This window comes from Sander lucioperca, chromosome 23 (assembly GCF_008315115.2).
Source record: "Sander lucioperca isolate FBNREF2018 chromosome 23, SLUC_FBN_1.2, whole genome shotgun sequence".
In the NCBI taxonomy this organism is placed as follows: Eukaryota; Metazoa; Chordata; class Actinopteri; order Perciformes; family Percidae; genus Sander; species Sander lucioperca.
This window is the reverse complement of record NC_050195.1, coordinates 3190135-3205239: the sequence shown is the minus strand read 5'-3', so window position 1 is coordinate 3205239 and position 15105 is coordinate 3190135. Positions and strand designations below refer to the sequence as shown.

The window sequence follows — 15105 nt, the reverse complement described above, 5'->3', positions numbered from 1 at the left end:
CTGTAATAGAGGCATTTCATCCATACACCAGATGACAATAAGACAGTTTAGTAAAATGACTCCTGGTTAGAAAAGGACCACAGGTAAGAAATTCCCAATGTTGGCATTTTCCAAGCAATGTAACAGTACACACAATACAATCACATGAACACCTGTATTTAGATTCTGACAACAACCAGATGGGACCAGACACTGTAATCATAACTTCATGAAATAGGTGTGAAAACCTTGACCCTGACGTGATTTGAACACGCAACCTTCTGATCTGGAGTCAGACGCGCTACCGTTGCGCCACAAGGTCACACGGAGAGCTTACTTAGGTCTTCTGGGAAACTCACAGTTGTGACAAGAGTACAGCACAACACACTCTACGACTGTGACTCTATGACACCATGGGTTTATGTGAACAATGATGAGGTCAAAATCCAAAGCCACAAATATAACAGCGTTCAGGCAGGGCCGGAGTTATCTACTAGAAGACCAAAGAGTAGCTGATCGTGGCCAGTTAGCTCAGTTGGTAGAGCAGGCGCACATATAGGCCTAAAGCGGTTTATTCCTCGACGCAGAAGGTCTAGTCGAGTCTGGCCTGTGACGGTTTCCTACTTGTCTTGCTCCTCTCTCTCTCCTTTTATATCTGAGCTGTCCTATCTATCTATCTATCTATCTATCTATCTATCTATTAAAAAAGGCGGAAAGTGTAGTGACATTATAATGTGAATATTAGCATTACCATTAAGACTGTGACCACAGACCCGCCGTGGGCAGTGGTGTAGTCTAATGTATTGTAGTAGGTATGCTGTACTGTATATAAATATTGGCCAGAATCTGAATTTGGGGGGGGGCATATCATAGTGGGGGGTCAGGGTGTCCTCCCCCAGGGAAGTTTTGAGCATCAACGATTTCATTTCCTGTATTCTGATATACTTTTATGCACCAATTTACGGTGGAAATACCTTTATTTAGCCTATGTGAAGAAGGAAAACATGGATGACAATTGAAAATATATCAAAAATATAATAAAAAAAGTATGTTGTTGCATGTCATTGGGCATTTTTAAGTGGGTATATGGAAATCCTGGAGCTTTCTTAGTGGGTATACTGCGTATACCTGCGTATCACGTAGACTACACCACTGGCCGTGGGCAACTTCAGCCATCGTAGCCTCTCTTTCATTCTCAATCATTTCTTCTGCTTCACTGCACATTGCTGCAAAAAACAGATTTTTCCCAAAGTCTGTAAACAGGATCATCAGGCAGAGGGGTTGGGGGACTTGTCTTCCCTTTTGACCTGTCAATATGCTGCTTAAGTGAAACCTGTATTGTGCAGGAGGAGGCTCTACACAGTAGAGTAAAGTCCACCCTGACCAGAGTTGTGTTTTTCCTCCCTGATGGTTTCAAAGATGGTTGAGATGGACTCAGTGGAGAGCAGACTTAACTTGACAGAGATTCAAATCAGGGGAGACAGAGGTGAGCATATACTGTGCCAGATTTCTGTACATTATTACACATTGTCAGTGTATTGACAGGAAACACAATCAATAGCTGTGTCCAGGTAAATTTAGACTTACCAACCTTAGATCCTTAGCTTCCTCTGTCCTTATGTTTTGCTATAAAACCATGTTGGTGACCAAAGTCAGTTTACTGCCATCATTGCAGAGGATTTCTGGGAATTAAAATTAGAGATGGCCCGATACCCTGTTTTGCTTCGCGATACCGATTCTGATACCTGAACTTGCGTATCGGCCGATACAGTTATACTGTATATAGACTGTAGTCTCGCATTGCCAGACCTATCTCAACAGCACTGTGGAGTACTATAGACTGTAATGTGTGTTGGCTTGCATATATTATAAAGTATAGCTAACAGTTGGTCTGATGGAGCTCCACATATTCACATTGTTTGGAATTGCTGTAATAGAGGCATTTCATCCATACACCAGATGACAATAAGACAGTTTAGTCAAATGACTCCTGGTTAGAAAAGGACCTTGGGTAAGAAAACCCCAATGTTGGCTTTTTCCTAGCAATGTAACAATACACACAATACAGTCACATAAACAGCTGTATTTAGATTCTGACAACAAGTTGAAGGGAACAGACTGTGTAATTGTAATATCATGAAATGGGTGTGAAAACCTTTGACCCTGACGTGATTTGAACACGCAACCTTCTGATCTGGAGTCAGACGCGCTACCTTTGCGCCACAAGGTCCCACAGTGAGCTCACCTAGGTCTCCTGGGAAACTCACAGTTGTGACAAGAGTACAGCACAACACACTCTATGACTGTGACTCTCTGACACCATGGGTTTATGTGAACAATGATGAGGTCAAAATCCAGAGCCACAAATATAACAGTGTTCAGGCAGGGCCGGAGTTATCTACTAGAAGACCAAAGAGTAGCTGATCGTGGCCAGTTAGCTCAGTTGGTAGAGCAGGTGCACAAATAGGCCTAAAGAGGTTTATTCCTCGATGCAGAAGGTCTAGTCGAGTCCGGCCTGTGACAGTTTCCTGCATGTCTTGGTCCTCTCTCTCCCCTTTTATATCTATCTATCCTATCTATTAAAAAAAGGCGGAAAGTGTAGTGACATTATAATGTGAATATTAGCATTACCATTAAGACTGTGACCACAGACCCGCCGTGGGCAGTGGTGTAGTCTAATGTATTGTATTAGGTATGCTGTACTGTATATAAATATTGGCCAGAATCTGAATTTGGGGGGGGGCATATCATAGTGGGGGGTCAGGGTGTCCTCCCCCAGGGAAGTTTTGAGCATCAACGATTTCATTTCCTGTATTCTGATATACTTTTATGCACCAATTTACGGTGGAAATACCTTTATTTAGCCTATGTTAAGAAGGAAAACATGGATGACAATTGAAAATATATCAAAAATATAATAAAAAAAGTATGTTGTTGCATGTCATTGGGCATTTTTAAGTGGGTATATGGAAATCCTGGAGTTTTCTTAGTGGGTATACTGCGTATACCTGCGTATCACGTAGACTACACCACTGGCCCTGGGCAACTTCAGCCATCGTAGCCTCTCTTTCATTCTCAATCATTTCTTCTGCTTCACTGCACATTGTTGCAATAAACAGATTTTTCCCAAAGTCTGTAAACAGGATCATCAGGCAGAGGGGTTGGGGGACTTGTCTTCCCTTTTGACCTGTCAATATGCTGCTTAAGTGAAACCTGTATTGTGCAGGAGGAGGCTCTACACAGTAGAGTAAAGTCCACCCTGACCAGAGTTGTGTTTTTCCTCCCTGATTGGTTTCAAAGATGGTTGAGATGGACTCAGTGGAGAGCAGACTTAACTTGACAGAGATTCAAATCAGGGGAGACAAAGGTGAGCATATACTGTGCCAGATTTCTGTACATTATTACACATTGTCAGTGTATTGGCAGGAAACACAATCAATAGCTGTGTCCAGGTAAATTTAGACTTACCAACCTTAGATCCTTAGCTTCCTCTGTCCTTATGTTTTGCTATAAAACCATGTTGGTGACCAAAGTCAGTTTACTGCCATCATTGCAGAGGATTTCTGGGAATTAAAATTAGAGATGGTCCGATACCATTTTTTGCTTCCCGATACCGATTCTGATACCTGAACTTGCGTATCGGCCGATACAGTTATACTCAGGGTTCAAAATTAACGTTTTCATCCACCAGCCAAATGGCTAGTGAATGTTCAAATTTAACAAGCCACTCAATAGATTACCGTAATGTTTTTGGCTGGTGAGTAAAGCAAATCTATCAGCCACTTGCATATTTTACCAGTATTTGGCTGGTAGATGGTGCTAATTTTGAACCCTGGTTATACTGTATATAGACTGTAGTCCTGCATTGCCAGACCTATCTCAACAGCACTGTGGAGTACTATAGACTGTAATGTGTGTTGGCTTGCATATATTATAAAGTATAGCTAACAATTGGTCTGATGGAGCTCCACGTATTCACATTGTTTGGAATTGCTGTAATAGAGGCATTTCATCCATACACCAGATGACAATAAGACAGTTTAGTAAAATGACTCCTGGTTAGAAAAGGACCACAGGTAAGAAATTCCCAATGTTGGCATTTTCCAAGCAATGTAACAGTACACACAATACAATCACATGAACACCTGTATTTAGATTCTGACAACAACCAGATGGGACCAGACACTGTAATCATAACTTCATGAAATAGGTGTGAAAACCTTTGACCCTGACTTGATTTGAACACGCAACCTTCTGATCTGGAGTCAGACGCGCTACCGTTGCGCCACAAGGTCACACGGAGAGCTTACTTAGGTCTTCTGGGAAACTCACAGTTGTGACAAGAGTACAGCACAACACACTCTACGACTGTGACTCTATGACACCATGGGTTTATGTGAACAATGATGAGGTCAAAATCCAAAGCCACAAATATAACAGCGTTCAGGCAGGGCCGGAGTTATCTACTAGAAGACCAAAGAGTAGCTGATCGTGGCCAGTTAGCTCAGTTGGTAGAGCAGGCGCACATATAGGCCTAAAGCGGTTTATTCCTCGACGCAGAAGGTCTAGTCGAGTCTGGCCTGTGACGGTTTCCTACTTGTCTTGCTCCTCTCTCTCTCCTTTTATATCTGAGCTGTCCTATCTATCTATCTATCTATCTATCTATCTATCTATTAAAAAAGGCGGAAAGTGTAGTGACATTATAATGTGAATATTAGCATTACCATTAAGACTGTGACCACAGACCCGCCGTGGGCAGTGGTGTAGTCTAATGTATTGTAGTAGGTATGCTGTACTGTATATAAATATTGGCCAGAATCTGAATTTGGGGGGGGCATATCATAGTGGGGGGTCAGGGTGTCCTCCCCCAGGGAAGTTTTGAGCATCAACGATTTCATTTCCTGTATTCTGATATACTTTTATGCACCAATTTACGGTGGAAATACCTTTATTTAGCCTATGTGAAGAAGGAAAACATGGATGACAATTGAAAATATATCAAAAATATAATAAAAAAAGTATGTTGTTGCATGTCATTGGGCATTTTTAAGTGGGTATATGGAAATCCTGGAGCTTTCTTAGTGGGTATACTGCGTATACCTGCGTATCACGTAGACTACACCACTGGCCGTGGGCAACTTCAGCCATCGTAGCCTCTCTTTCATTCTCAATCATTTCTTCTGCTTCACTGCACATTGCTGCAAAAAACAGATTTTTCCCAAAGTCTGTAAACAGGATCATCAGGCAGAGGGGTTGGGGGACTTGTCTTCCCTTTTGACCTGTCAATATGCTGCTTAAGTGAAACCTGTATTGTGCAGGAGGAGGCTCTACACAGTAGAGTAAAGTCCACCCTGACCAGAGTTGTGTTTTTCCTCCCTGATTGGTTTCAAAGATGGTTGAGATGGACTCAGTGGAGAGCAGACTTAACTTGACAGAGATTCAAATCAGGGGAGACAGAGGTGAGCATATACTGTGCCAGATTTCTGTACATTATTACACATTGTCAGTGTATTGGCAGGAAACACAATCAATAGCTGTGTCCAGGTAAATTTAGACTTACCAACCTTAGATCCTTAGCTTCCTCTGTCCTTATGTTTTGCTATAAAACCATGTTGGTGACCAAAGTCAGTTTACTGCCATCATTGCAGAGGATTTCTGGGAATTAAAATTAGAGATGGCCCGATACCCTGTTTTGCTTCGCGATACCGATTCTGATACCTGAACTTGCGTATCGGCCGATACAGTTATACTGTATATAGACTGTAGTCTCGCATTGCCAGACCTATCTCAACAGCACTTTGGAGTACTATAGACTGTAATGTGTGTTGGCTTGCATATATTATAAAGTATAGCTAACAGTTGGTCTGATGGAGCTCCACATATTCACATTGTTTGGAATTGCTGTAATAGAGGCATTTCATCCATACACCAGATGACAATAAGACAGTTTAGTCAAATGACTCCTGGTTAGAAAAGGACCTTGGGTAAGAAAACCCCAGTGTTGGCTTTTTCCTAGCAATGTAACAATACACACAATACAGTCACATAAACAGCTGTATTTAGATTCTGACAACAAGTTGAAGGGAACAGACTGTGTAATTGTAATATCATGAAATGGATGTGAAAACCTTTGACCCTGACGTGATTTGAACACGCAACCTTCTGATCTGGAGTCAGACGCGCTACCGTTGCGCCACAAGGTCCCACAGTGAGCTCACCTAGGTCTCCTGGGAAACTCACAGTTGTGACAAGAGTACAGCACAACACACTCTATGACTGTGACTCTCTGACACCATAGGTTTATGTGAACAATGATGAGGTCAAAATCCAGAGACACAAATATAACAGTGTTCAGGCAGGGCCGGAGTTATCTACTAGAAGACCAAAGAGTAGCTGATCGTGGCCAGTTAGCTCAGTTGGTAGAGCAGGCGCACATATAGGCCTAAAGAGGTTTATTCCTTGATGCAGAAGGTCTAGTCGAGTCCGGCCTGTGACAGTTTCCTGCATGTCTTGGTCCTCTCTCTCCCCTTTTATATCTATCTATCTATCCTATCTATTAAAAAAAGGCGGAAAGTGTAGTGACATTATAATGTGAATATTAGCATTACCATTAAGACTGTGACCACAGACCCGCCGTGGGCAGTGGTGTAGTCTAATGTATTGTAGTAGGTATACTGTACTGTATATAAATATTGGACAGAATCTGAATTTGCATATCATAGTGGGGGGTCAGGGTGTCCTCCCCCAGGGAAGTTTTGAGCATCAACGATTTCATTTCCTGTATTCTGATACACTTTTATGCACCAATTTATGGCGGAAATACCTTTATTTAGCCTATGTGAAGAAGGAAAACATGGATGACAATTGAAAATATATCATAAATATAATAAAAAAAGTTTGTTGTTGCGTGTCATTGGGCATTTTTAAGTGGGTATATGGAAATCCTGGAGCTTTCTTAGTGGGTATACTGCGTATACCTGCGTATCACGTAGACTACACCACTGGCCGTGGGCAACTTCAGCCATCGTAGCCTCTCTTTCGTTCTCTCGCATTGCCAGACCTGTCTCAACAGCACTGTGGAGTACTATAGACTGTAATGTGTGTTGGCTTGCATATATTATAAAGTATAGCTAACAGTTGGTCTGATGGAGCTCCACGTATTCACATTGTTTGAAACTGCTGTAATAGACGCATTTCATCCATCCACCAGATGACAATAAGACAGTTTAGTAAAATGACTCCTGGTTAGAAAAGGACCTCAGGTAAGAAATTCCCAATGTTGGCTTTTTCCTAGCAATGTAACAATACACACAATCCAGTCACATAAACAGCTGTATTTAGGTTCTGACAACAAGTGGAAGGCACCAGACGCTGTAATCGTAATGTCATGAAATAGGTGTGAAAACCTTTGACCCTGACGTGATTTGAACACGCAACCTTCTGATCTGGAGTCAGACGCGCTACCATTGCGCCACAAAGTCACACAGAAAGCTCTTCTAGGTCTCCTGGGAAACTCACAGTTGTGACAAGAGTACAGCACAACACACTCTACGACTGTGACTCTATGACACCATGGGTTTATGTGAACAATGATGAGGTCAAAATCCAAAGCCACAAATATAACAGTGTTCAGGTAGGGCCGGAGTTATCTACTAGAAGACCAAAGAGTAGCTGATCGTGGCCAGTTAGCTCAGTTGGTAGAGCAGGCGCACATATAGGCCTAAAGAGGTTTATTCCTCGATGCAGAAGGTCTAGTCGAGTCTGGCCTGTGACGGTTTCCTACTTGTCTTGCTCCTCTCTCTCCCCTTTCATATCTGAGCTCTCCTATCTATCTATCTATCTATCTATCTATTAAAAAAAGGCGGAAAGTGTAGTGACATTATAATGTGAATATTAGCCTTACCATTAAGACTGTGACCGCAGACCCGCCGTGGGCAGTGGTGTAGTCTAATGTATTGTAGTAGGTATACTGTACTGTATATAAATATTGGCCAGAATCTGAATTTGGGGGGGGGGGCATATCATAGTGGGGGGTCAGGGTGTCCTCCCCCAGGGAAGTTTTGAGCATCAACGATTTCATTTCCTGTATTCTGATACATTTTTATGCACCAATTTACGGTGGAAATACCTTTATTTAGCCTATGTGAAGAAGGAAAACATGGATGACAATTGAAAATATATCAAAAATATAATAAAAAAAGTATGTTGTTGCATGTCATTGGGCATTTTTAAGTGGGTATATGGAAATCCTGGAGCTTTCTTAGTGGGTATACTGCGTATACCTGCGTATCACGTAGACTACACCACTGGCCGTGGGCAACTTCAGCCATCGTAGCCTCTCTTTCGTTCTCTCGCATTGCCAGACCTGTCTCAACAGCACTGTGGAGTACTATAGACTGTAATGTGTGTTGGCTTGCATATATTATAAAGTATAGCTAACAGTTGGTCTGATGGAGCTCCACGTATTCACATTGTTTGAAATGCTGTAATAGACGCATTTCATCATCCACCAGATGACAATAAGACAGTTTAGTCAAATGACTCCTGGTTAGAAAAGGACCTCAGGGTAAGAAATCCCCAATGTTGGCTTTTTCCTAGCAATGTAACAATACACACAATACAGTCACATAAACAGCTGTATTTAGATTCTGACAACAAGTGGAAGGCACAGACGCTGAATCGAAGTCATGAAATAGGTGAAAACCTTTGACCCTGACGTGATTTGAACACGCAACCTTCTGATCTGGAGTCAGACGCGCTACCGTTGCGCCACAAGGTCACACAGAGAGCTCACCTAGGTCTCCTGGGAAACTCACAGTTGTGACAAGAGTACAGCACAACACACTCTACGACTGTGACTCTCTGACACCATGGGTTTATGTGAACAATGATGAGGTCAAAATCCAGAGCCACAAATATAACAGTGTTCAGGCAGGGCCGGAGTTATCTACTAGAAGACCAAAGAGTAGCTGATCGTGGCCAGTTAGCTCAGTTGGTAGAGCAGGCGCACATATAGGCCTAAAGAGGTTTATTCCTCGATGCAGAAGGTCTAGTCGAGTCTGGCCTGTGACGGTTTCCTGCATGTCTTGGTCCTCTCTCTCCCCTTATCTATCTATCTATCATCTATCTATTAAAAAAAGGCGGAAAGTGTAGTGACATTATAATGTGAATATTAGCATTACCATTAAGACTGTGACCACAGACCCGCCGTGGGCAGTGGTGTAGTCTAATGTATTGTAGTAGGTATGCTGTACTGTGTATAAATATTGGCCAGAATCTGAATTTGGGGGGGGGGCATATCATAGTGGGGGGTCAGGGTGTCCTCCCCCAGGGAAGTTTTGAGCATCAACGATTTCATTTCCTGTATTCTGATACACTTTTATGCACCAATTTATGGCGGAAATACCTTTATTTAGCCTATGTGAAGAAGGAAAACATGGATGACAATTGAAAATATATCATAAATATAATAAAAAAAGTTTGTTGTTGCATGTCATTGGGCATTTTTAAGTGGGTATATGGAAATCCTGGAGCTTTCTTAGTGGGTATACTGCGTATACCTGCGTATCACGTAGACTACACCACTGGCCGTGGGCAACTTCAGCCATCGTAGCCTCTCTTTCATTCTCAATCATTTCTTCTGCTTCACTGCACATTGCTGCAAAAAACAGATTTTTCCCAAAGTCTGTAAACAGGATCATCAGGCAGAGGGGTTGGGGGACTTGTCTTCCCTTTTGATCTGTCAATATGCTGCTTAAGTGAAACCTGTATTGTGCAGGAGGAGGCTCTACACAGTAGAGTAAAGTCCACCCTGACCAGAGTTGTGTTTTTCCTCCCTGATTGGTTTCAAAGATGGTTGAGATGGACTCAGTGGAGAGCAGACTTAACTTGACAGAGATTCAAATCAGGGGAGACAGAGGTAAGCATATACTGTGCCAGATTTCTGTACATTATTACACATTGTCAGTGTATTGGCAGGAAACACAATCAATAGCTGTGTCCAGGTAAATTTAGACTTACCAACCTTAGATCCTTAGCTTCCTCTGTCCTTATGTTTTGCTATAAAACCATGTTGGTGACCAAAGTCAGTTTACTGCCATCATTGCAGAGGATTTCTGGGAATTAAAATTAGAGATGGCCCGATACCCTGTTTTGCTTCGCGATACCGATTCTGATACCTGAACTTGCGTATCGGCCGATACAGTTATACTGTATATAGACTGTAGTCTCGCATTGCCAGACCTATCTCAACAGCACTGTGGAGTACTATAGACTGTAATGTGTGTTGGCTTGCATATATTATAAAGTATAGCTAACAGTTGGTCTGATGGAGCTCCACATATTCACATTGTTTGGAATTGCTGTAATAGAGGCATTTCATCCATACACCAGATGACAATAAGACAGTTTAGTCAAATGACTCCTGGTTAGAAAAGGACCTTGGGTAAGAAAACCCCAATGTTGGCTTTTTCCTAGCAATGTAACAATACACACAATACAGTCACATAAACAGCTGTATTTAGATTCTGACAACAAGTTGAAGGGAACAGACTGTGTAATTGTAATATCATGAAATGGGTGTGAAAACCTTTGACCCTGACGTGATTTGAACACGCAACCTTCTGATCTGGAGTCAGACGCGCTACCGTTGCGCCACAAGGTCCCACAGTGAGCTCACCTAGGTCTCCTGGGAAACTCACAGTTGTGACAAGAGTACAGCACAACACACTCTATGACTGTGACTCTCTGACACCATGGGTTTATGTGAACAATGATGAGGTCAAAATCCAGAGACACAAATATAACAGCGTTCAGGCAGGGCAGGAGTTATCTACTAGAAGACCAAAGAGTAGCTGATCGTGGCCAGTTAGCTCAGTTGGTAGAGCAGGCGCACATATAGGCCTAAAGAGGTTTATTCCTTGATGCAGAAGGTCTAGTCGAATCCGGCCTGTGACAGTTTCCTGCATGTCTTGGTCCTCTCTCTCCCCTTATCTATCTATCTATCCTATCTATTAAAAAAAGGCGGAAAGTGTAGTGACATTATAATGTGAATATTAGCATTACCATTAAGACTGTGACCACAGACCCGCCGTGGGCAGTGGTGTAGTCTAATGTATTGTAGTAGGTATACTGTACTGTGTATAAATATTGGCCAGAATCTGAATTTGGGGGGGGGGGCATATCATAGTGGGGGGTCAGGGTGTCCTCCCCCAGGGAAGTTTTGAGCATCAACGATTTCATTTCCTGTATTCTGATACACTTTTATGCACCAATTTATGGCGGAAATACCTTTATTTAGCCTATGTGAAGAAGGAAAACATGGATGACAATTGAAAATATATCATAAATATAATAAAAAAAGTTTGTTGTTGCGTGTCATTGGGCATTTTTAAGTGGGTATATGGAAATCCTGGAGCTTTCTTAGTGGGTATACTGCGTATACCTGCGTATCACGTAGACTACACCACTGGCCGTGGGCAACTTCAGCCATCGTAGCCTCTCTTTCGTTCTCTCGCATTGCCAGACCTGTCTCAACAGCACTGTGGAGTACTATAGACTGTAATGTGTGTTGGCTTGCATATATTATAAAGGATAGCTAACAGTTGGTCTGATGGAGCTCCACGTATTCACATTGTTTGAAACTGCTGTAATAGACGCATTTCATCCATCCACCAGATGACAATAAGATAGTTTAGTAAATTAACTCCTGGTTAGAAAAGGACCTCAGGTAAGAAATTCCCAATGTTGGCTTTTTCCTAGCAATGTAACAATACACACAATCCAGTCACATAAACAGCTGTATTTAGGTTCTGACAACAAGTGGAAGGCACCAGACGCTGTAATCGTAATGTCATGAAATAGGTGTGAAAACCTTTGACCCTGACGTGATTTGAACACGCAACCTTCTGATCTGGAGTCAGACGCGCTACCATTGCGCCACAAAGTCACACAGAAAGCTCTTCTAGGTCTCCTGGGAAACTCACAGTTGTGACAAGAGTACAGCCTCGACGCAGAAGGTCTAGTCGAGTCCGGCCTGTGACAGTTTCCTGCATGTCTTGGTCCCCTCTCTCCCCTTTTATATCTGAGCTGTCCTATCTATCTATCTATCTATCTATCTATCTATTAAAAAAAGGTGTGGGGTCAGGGTGTCCTCCCCCAGGGAAATTTTGAGTATCAACGACTTCATTTCCTGTATTCTGATACACTTTTATGCACCAATTTACAGCGGAAATACCTTTATTTAGCCTATGTGAAGAAGGAAAACACAGATGATAATTCACAATATATCAAAAATATAATAAAAAAAAGTATGTTGTTGCATGTCATTGGGCATTTTTAAGTGGGTATATGGAAATCCTGGAGCTTTCTTAGTGGGTATACTGCGTATACCTGCGTATCACGTAGACTACACCACTGGCCGTGGGCAACTTCAGCCATCGTAGCCTCTCTTTCGTTCTCAATCATTCCTTCTGCTTCACTGCACATTGCTGCAAAAAACAGATTTTTCCCAAAGTCTGTAAACAGGATTATCAGGCAGAGGGGTTGGGGGACTTGTCTTCCCTTTTGACCTGTCAATATGCTGCTTAAGTGAAACCTGTATTGTGCAGGAGGAGGCTCTACACAGTAGAGTAAAGTCCACCCTGACCAGAGTTGTGTTTTTCCTCCCTGATTGGTTTCAAAGATGGTTGAGATGGACTCAGTGGAGAGCAGACTTAACTTGACAGAGATTCAAATCAGGGGAGACAGAGGTGAGCATATACTGTGCCAGATTTCTGTACATTATTACACATTGTCAGTGTATTGGCAGGAAACACAATCAATAGCTGTGTCCAGGTAAATTTAGACTTACCGTACCAACCTTAGATCCTTAGCTTCCTCTGTCCTTATGTTTTGCTATAAAACCATGTTGGTGACCAAAGTCAGTTTACTGGCATTATTGCAGAGGATTTCTGGGAATTAAAATATGTCAAGGGATGAAACTGATATCACCCGTCAGTCAAATGCCACTAAAGTTAGCTATAAAACCAATCATGCCACAGAAGGAATCAACCATCACTCACAGCTTCATACCATCATTTTGAGTTGTTGCTGGGAAGCAAAAGTTAATCTTCTCTCTATTTTGAAATAGATTTTTTTCGACAGAATCAGATGCCCATTCCCAAAATTACATCACATAGATGTCACCTTTAGGCACCATCTTTAGGCAGAAGTAAAAACATTGCAAGAAAGAAAGTACATGCAAAACAGCAGCTGGTGGCATTGGCAAATCCATGAAATCCGAGTGCTAACACCATTCTCTGTGTTCACAGTTTACACTGGGCCAAATCCCCACCAACACAGCAATTACAGGCTCTAAACTTAATCCAAACAAAGAAGATTCCCTGAGAGAAGACAAGACAAGGTGTAATACTTTTAGAAACCTGCAGATGGGGCCTTTTAGCTTTCACAAATACTGTATGGTGCACCAGTAAAGCTCATTTTAATGCTACAGGTTGTAGGACACTTGGGTTATAAAACGCATAAATTCAAACAATGCAAAACAAAATAAGTTTATTATTAGTTTTGGGGATTCACCAGTTAGAACATCACACAATTAAAGCTATGAACAGATCCTGGTGTTTGTGAAAAGGCTTAGCAGCTTAAAGTCTTACTCCATTTTTCATGTTCTGCTGCATTAGTTAAAGATAGGGTCAGCTTGTATATTTGTATTGCCTTGAGCTATGGTAATTTATTATAAAGTCAAGGTGTGGTAGAAACCGCTGCTAATGAGTGTCACTACGGAAACTTTAATTAACCCTATTGGAGGAAAAGCACATGCCTTAGCTGGCAGCAGACTATGACGATGGCAGAAATGTGATTGGAGTAATGTTAGACATTGTTCAGAGTTAAACCACAGAAGTGTGTTTTAAGCTCTTTCTCTTTAGTGTGTATTGGCATGAACTGGGGCAATTATCCAACATCAACTACTTACTGTATCTTCATGTGTAGACTCACATGGAGCCATTGTGCAAGCATTAGACAGAGATGATGAAATAATGGTGAGTACAAAACACGTTACAAAATACTGGTGTTATCAGCCTTAATCATGCTCGATAGTTGTGGAAAATACATTGGGTACAGTGCGAGTGGGCATGACATGTCATAATCTTGCTACTGTCTCCTTTGCTTAGTATGCTTAGTAAGCAGTGTGAAACTGCTGGCTCCACTTCAGCTGGCTTGAATATAAAACATAGTCTATTTAGCGTTTTAGGTGTGACCCCGACGTGATTTTGAACACGCAATCTTCTGATCCGTCATCAGAAATGCTACTGAAGCATTGCAAAATAAAATCAAGCCACTTGCTCTTCAAACGTAGTCCCTCTAATATATGTGACCATCAAACCTGCCCTCAATAAATGAGAATTAAAGTCAACACTGATTTCCAGGCTATAATAAGGACTTGATTTCTCTATTACGGTATTAGTAAAGCCCTGTTTCACTACAGCTAAAATGTGCCCTCTCTTAGGTTCACTGTACCTAATGTTCTGTCATGGGCCTGCCCTCGACATGCAAGTTCTTGGACCACATGCAGAACGTAATGGAGAACACAACCGCGGAGACATCTGTAAGTATGATACACATCAGGTGAACTTGTAAAGAATATAGTCCCCTCAGCTAACAGCATAATCCACACTAATAATACGTTTGATCAATGAAGGGTTCAATATAACTTCAATAGAGAATATACAAAAAGGTGGTATTAGAAGGTGCTGATGGAGGTAGAGGAAGGATGTAGTAAATTACACCTGTCTATGAATGAATGAATCAGTGTATAGGTGAGTGCTGAATTCTCCGGTGGTAGGGTAAGTCTGTGATGACAGAGTGATGTGTCAGGAATGATCCTCCTCACTCTCGGGACCATGTTGGAGCATGTCTGTCGTAGAAGCTCACTGTCAGCTGACAGCTACAGCACACACACACACGCACGCTGCATGCACACACACACACACACACACACACACACACACACACACACACACACACACACACACACACACACACCAACGCTTTGTTTACCCTCTTCTCTCTGCGCAGGACTAGTCTGTAGTGGAATAATTTGGATTTTCCAACAGTAAAGGAAATGTA

General features: G+C 42.0%; 8 non-coding genes across 8 annotated transcripts; all 8 read right to left on the bottom strand.

Annotated features, from left to right (window-relative positions):
* Positions 1 to 229: 229 nt before the first annotated feature.
* On the bottom strand, positions 230 to 301 carry trnaw-cca. The gene has a single exon. It is a non-coding gene; the product is annotated as a tRNA-Trp (tRNA).
* A 1836-nt stretch (positions 302 to 2137) lies between these two features.
* trnaw-cca lies at positions 2138 to 2209 on the bottom strand. Its single transcript has one exon. It is a non-coding gene; the product is annotated as a tRNA-Trp (tRNA).
* Positions 2210 to 4202: 1993 nt separating this feature from the next.
* On the bottom strand, positions 4203 to 4274 carry trnaw-cca. Its single transcript has one exon. It is a non-coding gene; the product is annotated as a tRNA-Trp (tRNA).
* Positions 4275 to 6110: 1836 nt separating this feature from the next.
* On the bottom strand, positions 6111 to 6182 carry trnaw-cca. The gene has a single exon. It is a non-coding gene; the product is annotated as a tRNA-Trp (tRNA).
* A 1206-nt stretch (positions 6183 to 7388) lies between these two features.
* Positions 7389 to 7460, bottom strand: trnaw-cca. Its single transcript has one exon. It is a non-coding gene; the product is annotated as a tRNA-Trp (tRNA).
* Positions 7461 to 8686: 1226 nt separating this feature from the next.
* trnaw-cca lies at positions 8687 to 8758 on the bottom strand. Its single transcript has one exon. It is a non-coding gene; the product is annotated as a tRNA-Trp (tRNA).
* Positions 8759 to 10570: 1812 nt separating this feature from the next.
* On the bottom strand, positions 10571 to 10642 carry trnaw-cca. Its single transcript has one exon. It is a non-coding gene; the product is annotated as a tRNA-Trp (tRNA).
* Positions 10643 to 11854: 1212 nt separating this feature from the next.
* trnaw-cca lies at positions 11855 to 11926 on the bottom strand. Its single transcript has one exon. It is a non-coding gene; the product is annotated as a tRNA-Trp (tRNA).
* Positions 11927 to 15105: the final 3179 nt, after the last annotated feature.